The following is a 15162-nucleotide window of genomic DNA, read 5'->3' on the forward strand; positions in this document are numbered from 1 at the left end:
ATGCAGATAACAATATATTGCTAGAGGTTGACTGAAGTACCCTCAGAAATTAGCTACTTTAATTCTGTGATACTTCCATGATGGCATATGAGTTAGTCATTATAATAAGGCAATCTTTGTACACAAACAGCAGTTAACCCTACATGTATGCGAGTCACTTTGCAAGGAAATAAAGGTGAATGGTTAACAGTGCTTGCCTCAAAAGATCTGTTTGTTGTCTTCACGGTAAAGGAGATAAATGAAGAGAAAAATAACATTAGAATTGATTAGTTCAATAATAAAGATTTGAATGGAGTAATTCATCATGTTCTAGAAACAGTATATGGATCAAAGAATAATGACATTTAACAAGACCTTGAAGGAAAACTAAGCATTTTCTACAAGGACAAGGGTAAAGGGTACTTTCAGATAGAGTGAAAATGCAGAGACAAAAGGCTTTCAAGAGAAATCAAATAAACCCATACCCATATTTTCAAGGATGAATTTTTTATAGTACAAAAGAAAACATTTTAAATAAAATGTTTTTATTTTATTGGCAAACAGTCAAATAAACTGAAAGTCCCCATAACAGGCTAAGAAGTGTGAGTACCCTGGAAAACTGCAAGGTAGCATATCTCAGAAATTTTCTGGAATGTATGTGTTACACCCAAATTATGGAGATGGATTAGATCCAACATTTTCTGTTAATTTGTCAAAGAAATAATTTGCAGGGTTTAAATCTATAGCTTTGGTCTTTGGGGGGAAAATACAATAATTAGAGATTCAGAATTTATGTGAATAACAGGAGTACTCTTTCCAGAGCACTTGGGTTTCTCTGGCTTATTGGTACATAATCCGCTCGCAATATAGGTAGACCCGGGTTCAGTCCCTGGGTGGGGAAGATCTCCTGGAGTATGAAATGGCAACCCACACCAGTATTCTTGCCTGGAAATCCCATGGACAACGCAATCAAGGGGGCACAAAGAGTCAGGCAGGACTGAGAGACTAATTCTTTCACTCACCAGAATGACGAGTCCATTTGGAAAATATTCATTTAGAATATACAAAGCGTCCATTTCAATGGCATAAAGATACTTATCTAATCTTTAAATCTCTACACTTACACCCTAAATACTAGCACCTGTTTGATCACTGCATTGCATTTAATAACTAACAAAGATAAAAATACAACAAAGGTTCCTATAGACAAAGCTATGGTTTCTCCAGTAATCATGCATGGATGTGAGTTGGACCATAAAGAAGGCTGAGCTTGGAAGAATTGACACTTTTGAACTATTGTGCTGGAAACTCTTGAGAGTCCCTTGGACAGCAAGGAGATCAAATTAGTCCATCCTAAAGGAAATCAGTCCTGAATATTCATTGGAAGGATGGATGCTGAAGTTGAAGCTCCAATAGTTTGGCCACCTGATGCAAAGAGCTGACTTAATGGAAAAGATCCATATACTGGGAAAAACTGAAGGCAAGAGGAGAAGGGGGCAACAGAGGATGAGACGGCTGAATGGCATCACTGACTCAATGGACATGAGTTTGAGCAAACTCGGAGCTAGTATGGACAGAGAAGACCGGCATGCTGCACTTCATGGTGTTGCAAAGAGTCGTACAAGAACTTAGCGACTGAACAACAAAAGACAAAAGCAGATATAATCGAAAATAAAAGAGAATTTAATATGACTACTTCCTGCTCTTTCCTTTAAATAGGTTCAATGACCACTCTCCACCATTTAAGGGGAAAAAAAGCTATATTTTGATAGTAGTACTTCCTCCATGCATATGTTTGCTTCAATTTTACAAAGCAATCATGCTTTTCTGTGTTATTTTACCTTTATAAAAATCCTGCAACTGAGATAAAGAAGATGTATTAATAATGAGGATAATGGGGCAGAGATAAACATGATTTGCTCTAACCTGAGTTTTTTATATTACTATTTTCAAAACTATTCAGCAGGGCTTCCCAGGTGCCTCAGTGGTAAAGAATCTGCCTGTCGACGCAGCGGAGATGGGTTTGATCCCTGGTAGGCGATCCCACATGCTGCGGGCGGCTAAGCCTGTGCACTACAGTGACTGTGAAGGCAAATATTTTAAGCACTTTCAAATATTTATGATTTTCACACATTTTAAATTGTCTGTGTTGAAATTAGTAATATTAAGCTCTTTTTAAAACCATATCTGCCTGAGTTTCTCCTCCTCTCTCTTTTTTCACCTCTATTTTGCCATCCATGACACACACTATTATCAAGAGTGCTCTAATTACATTTCTTTGTCTCACTCACACTTTAACAGCCTGTGGTAACTGGGAAACATAATTCTCAACATCTCAGTTAAAAATTCTTTGACAACTTAAACCTGCATCTTACAAATAAAAATAGCATTAAAGATTTTTGATAAATTCAGTCATTGCTTTAGAGCTAAAACCTTTTTCTGTTTTCCCCACTGAAAATATTTGAACTTTTAATAGAAATTCAATTCAAGATTAGTTCTGTTTCCATAAGCAAATGCTTATAGAGCTTGAGATATGTCAAAGAATTATGTCTAATGCCTATGAAAATGACCTTTGATAGCTTTCCATTTAATTTTTACTGCACCCAGTATTTCCTGTGGTTAGAAATATTGTTTATTTGATACTTATCAAAGTGGTAACTAAATTTATCCTCCACAACTCTTTCATTTTTTTAACTCCTTTTCTGATATGGAATACTAAGTAATTTGTATTAAATTATTGTATCAGCTATACCTCAATACGAAACAAAAAGTTTAAAGTTTGGAGAGAAATTATTGGAGACATTGCTGAACTAGTTTTAAAATAACCATGAATATTTTGCTCTCTGTTGGAGAAATATCACACACAAACACTAAGTAAATTTCAGTAAGGCAAGGAACTAGACATCCTTCTAAAAACGGTTTTCTCATGGGACATTGATATCCATATTTTTTTGTTTTAATGTGCAGTTTGAAATTCTGGGTCATTAGTGGTCAAGGTAGGTAGTAACCATATTTTGAAAGTCTAAGTTACTTTTCTTTTCTAAAGAGATATAACTGAAATAAAACTCCACATTAGGTTTCACTGGTTCAATAATGTGAAACTGTTTTCCCTTGGATTGGAACAAACCAGAATAAGCTAGGTAACAGAAAAAATATAGATTTGTTTATCCTAATGAATTTGATTCACAAGGATATTGATATCCATATGTGTTTATACTTTGCTACATACAGATGTAAGAAAAAAAGCTTTAGCTGCAATTTAAGAGGAATTATTGATCCAAAAACCAGAGGTGCCATTTATGGTAAATTGATAAACATAGTAAATATACGGTAGTATCTTGGAATTCCAAGAATCTCCTCTTCTCCCTCACCAAGAAAAGCAAACCACCACAACAAAAATATCAATCAGTGAAAGTACAAAGGTCACCTCTTCAAGTGACACTGTTACCTGGAAGACTACTGAAATGCTTATAGGAGTAAAGCTTGCCCCTTTCCGGGTCCTTTTAAAATAATGTAGCAGACTAATTTTGAACGGTTGTCACATTTGATAAAAATTTTAAGTGCCCATGGCTACAAGTTTGTGGTCTTTTACGATGAAATGAGTAGGAGAATAGGGTATACTGAAGCCAAGAAAAGGACAACAGAAAATGGAAGTAAGAGTTATTGAAATTCAGTTTCAGTCTAGAAACTATCTCAACTGGTCATAAAGACATAGATAAGTCTCTAAGAATAGATTGGCAAGTGATTTTTTTTTTTTTTTTTTTTTTAGTTTTACCACTTTATTGCTACCAACCCATCTCCCTCCACCCTCGTGCACACGTTCTTAGTCACGTAACCCCATGGACTGCAGCCCGCCAGGCTTCTCTTTCCATTGAATTTTCCAGGCAAGAATACTGGAGTGGGTTGCCATTTCCTTCTCCAAAGTGATGATATTTTAAGACAGTAAATGAAGAAGACAGATAAGTCATATAGTTGATGGACTCAGGCATCTCAAGACAGTAAATGAAGAAGACAGATAAATCATATAGTTTATGAACTCAGATGGGAAATATAAATTTCCCAAGGAGAGCCGCCCTTGTCTACTGTGCCATAATAAACTCCCCCTCTTCTCCCTCCTTTGTTTTTCCAGTCCAATATCTCATAAATGTAAGGACAAGGTACATTATCTGATTACAGTACACACAGTGGTTTTGTACTACCCAATGTTATATTAGTAAATCTCTCTTGAGTCTTCATTTAGAAAATAATCTTTTTATCTTGCCATTGATGACTTTCTCCCATGGACTTCAGAGTCCTCATCTATTCAATATCAGACTTTATCTAAATAATTTTAAATGAGTTATATTTTTTGCTAGAATGAGTGTAATTCCTGTTGAATCTGTCTCTCTTTTAAATTAATTCATCCAGTTTCTTTTTTTTGGGGGGGGTGAGTGGGATATTATTCAACAGATATTATTCTAAAAAGGTTTATATGATTGTCAAGTGCTCATTGTAATATGGTTACTCAATGCCTGTTAAATGACTGAATGAATAAAAATAATGCTATTTGTAAAATGATGAGTGTAAGCACAGATCAATCTAAATAAGAAATATATGCATAGTGACTCATTTTAATTAGCTAAGGAATTAAGATAGCTTTCAAAACTGCTTTTGTTGTCATCTGACTCCTACTGGATGAAGATCCAAAGCTGAAACAGTGAGAGAAAGTGTAGGTACAGAAGTCAGAATTTTCATTCCTACCTGACCCAAGGAAAGATTCTCTCAGAGATACTAGTAGCCCAAGTGATGAGTTTGCTAAGAATGATTTATACTCACCTTATAATTTGGAGCTTTTATACCTAAAGCATTTTTCAGCACACTCTGAAGAAATAATTGCAATGTTATTGCAAGAGAAATCTCCTGAGAAATCTTAATTTATATGGATTTATACTCATTAGAGTCTTGGCATTTTCACCATGATATTGCATCATTTTGTAGTTATTTTAAACTTATGGCTTTGGATTATCAAGAGATTTTTGCATTATGGATCACCACTTATTTTCAGTTGGGTCAATAGAACAATTAATAAAGATATAAAATGGTTACATAATTCACACAGTATGATGTTTCTGTGTTATCATTTCAGTCTGAATGGTGTTTTTTTAAGTGCTTTCCCCTAAACTACTACTGAGTGAATGCTTGTTAAAAAGACTTTCATATCCAGAATAAAGTGATTGAATTATAAGAGTGATTAAACTACAGGGAGAAAAATTCCTTGGACAAGATATCATAATGAGTTGTAATAAAGTCAGTGCAACGTGTGAGGCCCAGGTGTTGGAAAGTAATATTTTATGGAAACCTGGTGAGCATGTAATTTAACAGTGTTATTTATTAGACTACAAAAGAAAATATGCAGGATAAAGGTGAAGATAGCACAACTGCATTTTCTTCCAATTTACCAAGTATTCAATTATTATCTCATTCAAGACATTTAAGACAAAGATAAAAATGGTATAAACCATGTGCTTAAGTAGTTGTTAGTCTAACTGGAAAATTTGGAGACAGGTGAATCTTTCAATAGAACATATCCTCTGAAGGATATATTGAAATCAAAGCTCTTACTATTGGTTATATTATATAAATATATACATATATATATTTGAAGACATATACAATGGTATATTATTCAGTAAAAATAAAAGAGGGTAACTCCCATTTGCTACAGCATGAATTATCCTTGAGTATATTACATTAAGGGTAACAAGTCAAACAAAGAACAAAAAGAATTAAATACTCTGATCTTTTTGTGGAATCTATAACATTGGACTCACAGAAGTATAGAATGGAACTGATTATCAGGACCTGGAGGTTAGGGAAACAGGAAGAAGCTGGCCAAAGGAAAGAACTTCCAGCTATAAGACAAATTCTGGGAATCTAATATACAGCACAGTGACAACACTTAACTAGATGATGTATATGAGGAAGTGTAAAGAGCATGGATGTTAAAGGTTTTCACCACCAAACAATAACAACGAAAAATTGTACTTGTGTGAGATAATAGATATGACAACTAATATTATTATGATAATCATTTTGTAATACAATATATCAAAATATATACAATATCACATCTTAAACTTATACAATAGTTTATGTCAAATGCATACAATAAAGCTGGACAAACATAGTCCTAATAAATTTTCAAAGTTAAAATCATAAAATATATCATCTCTGACAACAGAGATAAATTAAAAACACATGATAAAGAAATATCTCTTTATATCCCAAATATATGTTCATTTACATGTTCATTTAACACTGTCATCTAAATAGTTCACAAGTTAACAAAGGCAAACACACACAAAAAGAATATATTGCAGACTCAGGGATAAAAATATAGCAAAGTGAATGACTTTCAGCTCAAGCAATACATATGTGAAATATATAAAGATTTTATATAAGAAAAGAAGCAAGACTCAAATCAATATTTCAAATTTTTGTTTAAAAATCTAGAAAAGAAAGTAAAAGCTAATCCCAAATAATCTAAATTTTTCAGATCAATGACACCAAAAAGCATTTTTTCTTCCCCTAGACCTGAGTATGTGTATTCACACTTGCAGAGCTGAGGGAGAAAGTAGGTCCCTACAGATCAGAGGCCTCAAATCAGATCCACAAACAGCTGTCTGGGAAAAGAATGATGATTATATTCTTCTCTCTTCTCATTCCAAACTGATCATCAAACAAGTGCATTCATAAGAACCAGAAAAACACCACCATGACCCATGGTTCACAGTTTTACTCAGTAAGTTAGGGGAAAAGTACAGAAGGTTGGTCTTCTTAAAGATTCTTAGCCCCTCCAAATAGATGGCAATAAAAAGAGAATAAATTCAAAGAACTGAGCTCAGAGCATGTGTATCCTGTTTACTATTGTAAGCAGTAAGAGCATACCAGTGCTCCAGGCAACACCTAGTAGGAATTTTCACTTAGAAGGGGGTTCCTCACAATGTAATGACTTAAAAGAACCTAAAATTTGATTCTAAAAGCAGTTTTGAAATAGGTGATCTGAGGTGCAGGATTCTATGCTTCATTTCTAACAATATCCAAGGAAATGTTACTACCGCCAACCCAGGTAAACATATTAAAGGGCAGCAGTCTAGACTAAGTACAGCTTATTTATTCTCAGTCTGAAGAACAATTGAAACACAGACACAAAGAATACAAAAATTGATCTTATAAATGTTAAAGATATTTGAGCCAAAGATTAAGAGTTACAGTTTAATGGAAATTGAGGCATGGCCATCTCAGTGACTATATTTCTTCTGAGGACTCTCTTCAATGCTTGTTTTACATCCTGTTCCTCAGGCTTTTGATCAATGGATTAAGTACTGAACTTACAAAAGCTTAGAAAACAGCTATTATCTTGGATTCTTCCACTGTCTTGTCTGTTGGTGGTCTTACATACATGCAAAAGAGTGTCCCATAAAATAGGTTTACAGCAGTCATCTGGGAACCACAGGTGGAGAATGCCTTGCGCCTTCCTTCTGCTGATTTGATCCTGAGGATTGCAGTGAGAATTAAGGCATAAGAAATCAGGATGATGATGAGGGAGCTGGCGAAGTTGAAGCCTGCAGATATCAACATGGCATGCTCTTTGACATAAGTATCAGAGCCAGAAAGCTTAATGAGTGGCGGGTCAGCACAGTAGAAATGGTTGATGATGTTGGATCTACAGAAGGTCAAGTGAAAGGTCAGGATGGCCTGGAAGATTCCATCTGAGAAACCGTAGACTTAATGGAATGTGGCCAAGCTTATGCAGACGCACCCAGCCATCTTCACACTGTAGTGCAGAGGGTTTCATATGGGCACGTAGTGGTCATAGGCCATTGCCGCCAGCATGTAAAACTCAGTGAGGAGAAGTGCTATGAAAAGGTAACATTGTACAAAGCAGCCAGCAAAGCTGATGGTCTTCTTCCCTGATAACATCACAGTGAGCATCCGTGGGGCTGCAGTAGAGGTGTAGCCTTCCATTTTAGGATCCTTCCATTTTAGGATCCACTTGCTATTTATATGCTAGTTCTTCAAGGGCAGAGTAAACTATACTTCATTACTGTTCTTTGATTTCTAAGGGCAAATTTATACACTACTTTAAAAAAGAAAAGAAAAAATAGCATCTGCATGAAATACCAAGCTACTTGCAATATTTTATTCATCTCTGAATCCCCACAGAAAGATTCACAATGTTATATCTTTCATAGGAAAAACAGGAGCTTATAAACTGCTTGACAAAACAATAGCTCCAAGAAGCTTGTTAATCAAGATAATCTACAGAACATCTGTGTCAGAAAGTCACATGGGACAGTGGGATCTCACACTTAACGTTTATCCAGATGATCCTAACACAGATGTTCCCAGAATCACACTTTAAAAATATAATTACAAACCAAAACACAAAGGCAAAATCACTAGAGTCCTATAAACACATGACAAATCAATGAACAAAGAATTGTTAGATGAAATGAATTCTCACATAGTATTTTGAGGATGGTCTACAACGATGACAGAGTGTTTTCATAAAGAAAAGAAGCATTTAAGTTATTAAACATGACTCCATCTATCTAGACATATGACAATTTGTAGCTTATTCTCGTCTTCACTTCTAAATAAGTGCTGAGTCCCCTCTTTTGTACTCCCCAGAGGCTTTTATGTTTTTATTTCTCTCACACTTCATTTTTTTCTAACTTGCCCAATTCTTGTCTCATTACCAAATGAGTCACTAAAACTTACTGTAGTTATGATTCAGAAACAGTTTAAAAAAAGCACTTTTGTACCTATAGTTCCCTTCCATTGTATATTAAGTACTTAATATACATTTATGGAATATGATAATAGTAGTTACTAATAATAGATAATTATTTTTACCTAGAAGGCACTTCATTTTCTTATTTTAAATGGGAATAATAATATCTGTTTAGTTTCACTCTAAAATCTTTATGGACATCACAAAGTAATCCAAAAAGTATTTATTGATAACTACTACATTGTGTATTTATGCACTGTAGATGGAGAAATGAACCAAAGCTTCAAAATCCCTGCCCTTCTGGCATTCACATTCTAGTGGACACAGAAAGATAATACCACAATAAATCAATAGTGTTTCAAATGACTCTGGCATGGAGGAAAAGAAAGAAAATGAAGGAAATGTTTAAATTTCAAACAGCAACATTAACAATGAACTCACATAAAAGTGACTTTTTAAATAACAAGCTGGAAGAGAAAGAAAAATCAATCAGACAATTCAAAGGAGAATATTCTAGGAAGGATAAGGACCAGAGGCAAAGATACCATGTGTGATATATTTGGAAACCTGTAAGCCTATGTGAACTGGGCATGGAAAAACACACAGGTTCCAAATCGGGAAAGGAGTATATCAAGGCTGAATATTGTCACCCTGCTTATTTAACTTTTATGACGAGTACATCATGAGAAATGCTAGGCTGGATGAAGCACAAGGTGGAATCACGATTGCCAGGAGAAATATCAATAACATCAGATATTCAGATGACACCATCCTTATGGAAGAAACTGAAGAAGAACTAAAAAGCCTCTTGAAAGTGAAAGAGTAGAGTGAAAAAGTTGCCTTTAAACTCATCATTCAGGAAACTAAGATCATGGCATCTGGTCCCATCACTTCATGGCTAATAGATGGGGAAAGAATGGAAACAGTGACAGATTTTATTTTGGGGGGCTCCAAAATCACCGCAGATGGTGACTGCGGCCATGAAATTAAAACATGCTTGCTCCTTGGAAGAAAAGTTATGACCAATCTAGACAGTATATTAAAAAGCAGAGACATTACTTTTCCAACAAAGGTCCATGTAGTCAAAGCTGTGGTTTTTCCAGTAGTCATGTATGGATGTGAGAGTTGGACTCTAAAGAAAGCTGAACACCAAAGAATTGATGCTTTTGATCTGTGGTGCTGGAGAAGACTCTTGAGAGTCCCTTGGACTGCAAGGAGATCCAACCAGTCCAATCTGAAGGAGATAAGTCCTGGGTGTTCATCGGAAGGACTGATGCTGATCCTCTGTCCATGCGATTCTCCAGGCAAGAATACTGGAGTGGGTTGCCATTTCCTTCTCCACCCAATGTTGTAGTCATTTTAAATACAGTAAAGTAACAGAAGCTAGTGACTGGACAAATTCTTTCAAGTCTCATAGGTGAATTACAGAAGAAGAGGACAAGTCAATGAGAAAAAGTGACTTATTAGTTGAAAATTTTCTCTAATTGGTCAGAGGATACAATTATATTACATACCTCTGACTAAATATGTACCCGATTTGACAAATGATTTCTCTTGAAACACTTTCCTTATTGCTCTTTTAACATCTTTGTTCTGAAGGCTGTAGATCAAAGGGTTTAGCATAGGACTCACAAAGACATAAAAAACAGCTGCAATTTTGGTCTGCTCTACAGATGCCACTGAAGGTGGCCTTAGATACATCCAGAACAGTGTCCCACAAAACATGGTGACAACTGTTAGTTGAGACCCACAGGTGGAGAGGGCCTTGTGCCTCCCTTCTGGAGAATACATTTGCAGGATGGCTGTAAAGATGAAAATGTTGGAGATTCGGATGATGGTGAGAGAAAATATGAAGTTGGAACCAGCCACCACAAACATGGCAGTTTCACTGACATAAGTATCTGAGCAGGCTAGGACTAAGAGTGGTGGGTCCGCACAGTAAAAGTGGTTGATTTTATTGGGTCCACAGTAGGAGAGATGGAGCATCAGGATGGTCTATGTAAGACCATTTGTAAAGCCATAAATATAAGAAGTAGCAACGAGAGAGGCAGACACCTCGGGACATTTTGCTGCCAAGGGTTTGCAGATGGCTATGTAACAGTCATAAGCCATTGCTGTGAGAATATATCTATCTGTGAGCCCCAAGGAAATGAAAAAGTCAAATTGTATAAAGCAATCAAGGAAGGAAGTGTTTTTTTTTCCTTAGATGAGAGATTGACCAGCATCTGAAGAGTAACAGTGGTATCATAACAGAGATCTACAAAGGAGAGGTGGCTGAGCAGGAAGTACATTGGCATATGAAGCTTTGAGTCAGCTCTGATTAACAAAATCATGCTCACATTGCCGAAGACTGTGATCAGGTAGATGACTAGGAAGACCACAAAAAGGACAGGCTGCAACTCAGTTCAATCTGTCAGTCCCAGGAGAATAAACTCAGTCACCTCTGTGTAGTTTTCCTTTAACATTGTGTTTGCTCAGCTTCCAAAGATTTCTAAAATAAAGGAAATGAAAATTAATTGGTCCTTGTTTCCCCCCCCTCCAACTCACATGGTGTTATCTGATGCCTACCTCTCTCAAACTTGTAAATACATGTTGTATAAAGGGCTAATTCATGTCAACGTATGGCAAAAACCACTATAATATTGTAAAATAACTAGCATCCAATTAAAATAAGTAAATTAATTTAAACAAATAACCTAGGAGACTTCTCTGGCAATCCAGTGGTCCTACAATGCAAGGGGTGAGGGTTTGATCCCCAAATAAGAAGCTAAGATACCACATGACTCATTGACAAAAAAACAAAATATAAAACAGAAGCCACATTATAAGAAATTTAGTAAATACTTTAAAAATTGTCCACATTGAAAAATTCTTAAAACACACACACACACACACACACAGAAATATCCTAGCATGCATTTGGTGTTTTCAATAGCTAACTTTAAATGTAGAGTTCCTTTACATAAAAGTAGTCATATCTTCAAATGCTTTTCCACAAGTCTTTTCCTATATGAAAATAATTTACCTCTTCTGCAATTCATTCTCATGAATTGGTCACTGACATTTCCTTTAAGCATTGCTTTTCTTTGAAGTTATGATCCTTTGTTTCAGTATAATGTTGGTGCAGTGTCTGAACAGTCAGTGAAGCTCATGCATTTTCTCAGCCGGATGGACTTAAGGATGCAGAACAGATGGACACTTCCATGACCCGTGTCTGTCTGCTGCCACTCTAACCTCAGGGTCCTTTTGGTTAATCCCTCCCATCACAACAGAAAGTGATGCCTGTTCACTTTATCTCCTCTTGCCTGCCTCAAGCGGCCCTCACATCACCAAAGCTTGTTTCACTTTTAAGACATCTCAGGATATCCTTAGCATTGTATATTATAGCCAATTATTGAGGGCATAAATTGGTTAATGGGACACAAAATTAAGTCAATTCTTTTTTCTATAAAAACAGATAAGCATACATTACACAAAAATGTGTGTATACTTTTATACAAACACACACATATATATCATTGATATTAAATATTAAAGGAGGGAGTAATGGGGAAAAATAATATATTAAAAGTTTCCTCTTAGGGGAAGAGACATTTATTTTAAAATGACTATCAGACACATCCCCAAACCATAACGATTTTGCTGAAACTATCCCTCATTTTAACTCTTGCAGAGGGTAAGAATAAACTCTATGATAGAAATTTGATTCAAGTTCTTTAAAACATGTAAATGGTCACACTGATAATAAAAATCATATTACCTATAAGACTGATGTTATGTGAAAAATCATAAGGTACACTTCTAAACTTTTGTGAATGATAAAGGAGACCATAAAGGCAATGTTGGAAAAATCTATACTTTTGTTCAATAGCAGGAAGTGACCAGGTACGTCATTGTTACTGCAACTCACTAAAAGCTACAGTGCTGGGATGGACACAGATCACGTTTAAAGCACTTTGTAAATGAAGAACCACCCCTGCTTTCTCACCCATTCACACTACTTCATTATCCTACTGAGATACTTGAATTTATTGATCAGGGTGGTAAAATGCAAGTGCAAGTGAAAGTCACTCAGTTGTGTCCAACTCTTTGTGACCCAATGAACTATACAGTCCACCCACTTCTGTGGGGGGAAACATATCATATCACTTGCACCAGGTGAAAGTTGGTGGCAATTAGAGGGGGCAATATAGGAGAAAGTGGACTTCACTGGTTGCCCAGATGGCTAAGAAATGCCTGCAATGCAGGAGACATGGGTTCAATCCCTGGTTCGGGAAGACTCTCCCGAGCAGGGAATGGCCACCCACCCCAGGACTCTTACCCTGAGAAGCCCGTGGACAGAGGAGCCTGGTGAGCTATGGTCCAGGCAAAGGTTGGACACGACTGAGTGACGAGCACACCCACTTTTTCCACTTTCATGGCAGCAAGGACTCAGTGACAGCAATGCCTCAGCCGATGACCTAGGCGCCACTAATGCTTTTTACCCACATTGCAGAGGAAGAGAAGAAAACTGACTGTTAAAGAAGAACTTTGCCTAAATTATAAAATAATAATGATTTTCATACAGCTTTCAATGAAGAGTGTTTCTCACATTGTACTTATTCTAAATATGTGCCGTTATTTTTTTATGCAAACTCAGATTTTTTTTATTGATTCACTTTGGAATTGTTTATAAAAGCATTTGCTAATTTATGAGAATAGATTTCAGGCCATAATTTTATTTTTATTGATTAAAGTATCTATTTCTAATTTCCCAAATATATTTTGACAATACCAAGTCCTACCTGTGAGAGGAGAGTGATTTCCCAGGGACAGCACTGATGTGAAGAACCTGAGAAGTGTACACCAGCATGTCACACACGGACCAGCTCCCTAAGTTTCAATTATTTTTCATAGAAAACCATTTAGGCTATAAACAAACACGAGTGTTTCACTTGTTTTAAAATCTTAAGTTCATTGCAGACATGACTTCATGCCACACTCCAATATCATCAGGGAATCAAACCTCCTGAAATGGTAAAGCAGTGGGACTCATTGTTTGTTTAACTTAAGCCTAAATGTCTTGATATTTTGAGCTGATTGGGGGATATATTAAGCTCTCCATATTGTGTAGCTATTAAGTTATACTAAATTAGATATGCATACTGGTCCAATGGTATCCTAATTCATAAAACTTTTGACAGAAATGCCAATTTTCCTTTAGATTTTTTAAAAAATATTTCTTTTGGTTTTGTTACCAATATGCATCCCACTTTAAAAGTGATATTTTGCTTTCATTTATTACTTTTTATCATGAACTGTTAACATCTCACAGACAGAAATAGAAAATAACTTAAAAAGCACTTGTCTAAGCATAACAAGTCATCTTTACGTTTTCTCATAATGACACTTTTGTCTCAGTTGCACATCTCTCCTTGTCTTGGCCCCCATTGCTCACCTTTGGCACCTCCTCCTGAGGCTGGGGAAGATTAGAGTGTTGGAAAGCTCTCAGAAGATGTGGGAGTTGAGTAGAACATGGTTCTGTTACATCAATCTAGTTGATTGTTCTGCTTTATTCAGATCTTCAATATCTCCAAACACGTTTTATTATTTCATATGTAGAACATGAGAGAGATGTTTGTGGATTTTTCACTTTCTTTCTGTAGTTATCTAAACATTGACTTTATATTATTAGATTATGTGAAGCAATAAACTAGTTTTTTTCCTTATATAATTTATAGTTTCTATCCCTTCTCTAATACATAAAATCTAAAAGCTGTTTCTGATATTCACAAATCTTCAGCAGTTCATTTTATTGTGTTTAAATTTTCAACATGCAAGATAGAAGAGTGCATGATATAGGAAAACCACTGGAAAATCAGGCAACTTTAATTAGTTGGACTACTTATATCCTGATTCTAAACCTTGTTCTTTATATTTTAAACAGTTATAATAATAAATATTTAGCAAAGAGAATATGGTGGAAATATAGATAATATAAACGGGCTGGTGATTCTTCTTTTGTCAGCCTAGCCCATCTAGACCTAATGCCTTTTTTCTCTACATTTTTTTTTTTGCCCACCTGAAATTTAATCCTTAGATTCCAACACTAGAGCTCCTTTGGTATCAAATTTCCAAGTTTGGCCAGTGGGAGAAACCAGGAGCATAACAGAAGTGAGAGCATAAGAGAAAAGTATCCAAATGTCTTTCTCATTTCCCCCCAGTTTCACAATGAAGTGCTAAGGTGGCTGCATTCTTCCAAGGAAAATTCCTGCTGAGGCGTGTGCTGAGAGGCAGCCTGGGATGTTCTTCCTGAACCTAGTTTCACTGGACTTCTGACAGTGGCCTTTGTGTTAGCTGCTTCAGGACTGGGATTTCTTTACCTTCTGAAGTTAGCCTCTAGGTGTTTCATCTACTTGGATTGATTT

The 15162-nt window shown here is 35.9% G+C and overlaps 2 pseudogenes; both read right to left on the bottom strand.

Moving 5' to 3' along the window:
- Nucleotides 1–7219: 7219 nt before the first annotated feature.
- LOC122702850 lies at nt 7220–7986 on the bottom strand (annotated as a pseudogene).
- Nucleotides 7987–10261: 2275 nt separating this feature from the next.
- Nucleotides 10262–11220, bottom strand: LOC122702854 (annotated as a pseudogene).
- Between the last annotated feature and the right edge of the window lie 3942 nt (nt 11221–15162).

This window comes from Cervus elaphus, chromosome 1 (assembly GCF_910594005.1).
Source record: "Cervus elaphus chromosome 1, mCerEla1.1, whole genome shotgun sequence".
Lineage (NCBI taxonomy): Eukaryota > Metazoa > Chordata > Mammalia > Artiodactyla > Cervidae > Cervus > Cervus elaphus.